Genomic DNA, 2,591 nt, shown 5'->3' with positions numbered 1-2,591 from the left:
TTGCCATTTTTTTGTGTCACTTCCTGGTCCATCACCCTGCACCATAACAACACTTGTAAAACTCGTTTTCATTTATGATGCTTGTAAGAAATTCAAGTCAAATCAAAACACGACAATTGCTGCAATGTAGATGTATGTATGATGAGTTAATATCGTAATCTCCAAATATGTGAAAATGTTAGAATGCTCACCGGTACCGAGTTGATTTCGTATATTTGGCCTTGAGTGAAATCTATGTCCAATGCTTGTATGCAAGCTTCAGCAACTACCAGCCTACTAACCTCCCCTACAAGTTTATCTCCTGCAAGTAATTAAAGAAACAGTGTCTACTTAACGAAACGCAATCATCCATATAGGAAACCTTTTATAAGTGTCATGTTAACCTATTTATACGTAGAGACACTACAAAGAAAAAAAAGGCTAATAGGACAATTTACCTTTTGTGTCCTATTAGGTTGCCCTACTTCAAAACTCATTAGATTGTCCAACTTCATCCTAACAACTCATTGTAATGCCTTTAAATAAGACACAGTTTTTGGTCCGATAAACTTGGGGGCTTTTGGTTCACATAATGGAATTTGGTGGAATTGGAATCTCCATAGAAATTTTACTTTGAAGGAATTAGAATAGAATTTGACCTCGTGTTTGATTGGTAGAAATTGGAATAGAATCTCACAAAAGAATTGGAATCTCCATCTCTGTTTTTTTGGGGGGGGGGKGGGGTTGGTAGCTATGATGAGGACAATATTGGGCACGATAGTAGGGGTGGCAGTCGCCCCGACACCCCGCCAATGACACCCTCGGTCCCCCACCACCCACGTGGGTGGTGGCCAGAGGACCCCCATGCCCCACACCCGACCCTACACCCCATCGTACCCACCACCCATGGGGTGTGTGGTGGCAAGGGTGAATCGGGTGTTGGTTGTGACAACGATAGTAGTGGCATGGTGGTTGGTGGATGGGGGTGGTTGCTGTGAAGATGACAGCAGTGCCATGGTGGCAGAGTAGGGGCGCGGGATGGGGTGGTTGTGAGTGGGGGTGGGTCGGGTAGGTGTGACGGTGGCAGTTGTGACCAGGGGCAGACCTACTAAGGACCAAGCAGGGTCCCGTGCATYCGCTCACTTGATTACTGTAAAGGAAAAAAATGTAGGCGTCTTGAAGGTGCAYCCGCTTGATTTAGAGGGTGCTCTCAAATATTTTAAACCTAAGTTCTTAACACAAAATGAGTAGTTGGTGGAGTTAAAAGTTTGGGGTTCGATTCCAACCCTCTAACTTTAGATCAGGAACCTAGAGCACCGAAGTGAGGGACCAATAGTGTAAATAAAAAAATAAAAATAATAAAAAACATAAAATACATATTAAAAACAAAGCAGGAGCACGGGTGTCAATTCTTTTGAAAAATTAAAACAAACAGAAGCTCAAGCCTGTTGACCTTTTAGATTAGTCCTTACCAAAAAAAAAACCGAAACATTCTCTCGAAATTAACGACAAAGAAACCAAAAAAGTCTCCCGAAATCAACCAAAAAAACTTAAAAAATACCTCGAAATCAATCAAAAAACTTAAAAAAAATCCCCCAAAGGGCGGAATTCGGCTAAAACACATTGAACGGCTTTGCCGACATTTGATCCATTTTAAAGGTGCACCCACTTGGCCAAAATTCTAGGTCTGCCACTGCTTGTGACAATGACAATAGTGGCATAATGGTCAGTGATGGGTTGGGCGTTGGGGTAGGGTAAGGATGGGGTGGGGTGGGTGGCGGTTGTAACCGCGACAATAGTGGTGTGGTGGTGATGGGGGTGGGACGTGGCAGTGACAATAGTAGCATGCTCGTGGTTGGGGGTGGGCGGTGTTGGTTAAATTGGATGCGAAGAGATGGAGTTCAATTCCTTCACTTATGTCAAGGAATGATGAATTCTTTAATTTGTGAAATTCAATCGAATTCAAAGGATTCCTCCATTTTCATTATGTGAACCAAACATAGGATTTGGAATTTGGTCAAAGGAATTATCCATTCCAATTCCTTCATAATCCATGAATCAAACACCCTTTAAAATCTGGTTAAGTACGCTATTAGGACACCTTGGGATCCTAAAAGGCCAATTTTGTAGTTAGGAAGGATATAATTCCGATGGTCGTCCTGGGATTAGTCGACTCGCATAGCGGGTTGGATATCCAGGTTAATAAAAAAAAGGATATAATTCAGGTACCTTGACCAATTACGACGGCTCGTCGTTCACCTGCTGTAGCTTTGAGCAAAGTATTTAGATCATATGATGTATAAGGTCCATCTGTCAACCTACCAGGTCTAGAATGCAAAAAACAATATAGCACAAGTATATAATGTGCATATACAACAAGAGTGAACCATCTCAAATTCCTCGGGCGAGTAATATAATTGAAAGCACAATGGGATTAGGAGTCACAAACCTTATAATTTTATTTGAACTCACTCCTATATATATATATATATATATATATATATATAGACTTGGGATCATGTGAGACCAGCGTATTTTCGTGAGACCCGTGAGACCAGCTTTTTACACTTGAAACTTCACAGCAAAATGCTATGAAGGTTACTTTTTTTAAC

At 41.4% G+C, this 2,591-nt stretch overlaps 1 long non-coding RNA gene across 1 annotated transcript; it reads right to left on the bottom strand.

Moving 5' to 3' along the window:
- LOC112504685 lies at positions 1-2,381 on the bottom strand. The gene is made up of 3 exons (XR_003068240.1): positions 2,209-2,381; positions 192-301; positions 1-36 (listed from the first exon to the last, which is right to left on the bottom strand). It is a non-coding gene; the product is annotated as an uncharacterized LOC112504685 (long non-coding RNA).
- Positions 2,382-2,591: the final 210 nt, after the last annotated feature.

The sequence above is a fragment of the Cynara cardunculus genome, unplaced genomic scaffold (genome assembly GCF_001531365.2).
Source record: "Cynara cardunculus var. scolymus isolate 2C unplaced genomic scaffold, CcrdV1 Un_Scaffold_6496, whole genome shotgun sequence".
Classification (NCBI taxonomy): domain Eukaryota; kingdom Viridiplantae; phylum Streptophyta; class Magnoliopsida; order Asterales; family Asteraceae; genus Cynara; species Cynara cardunculus.
This window is presented reverse-complemented; position numbering and strand designations above follow the sequence as displayed.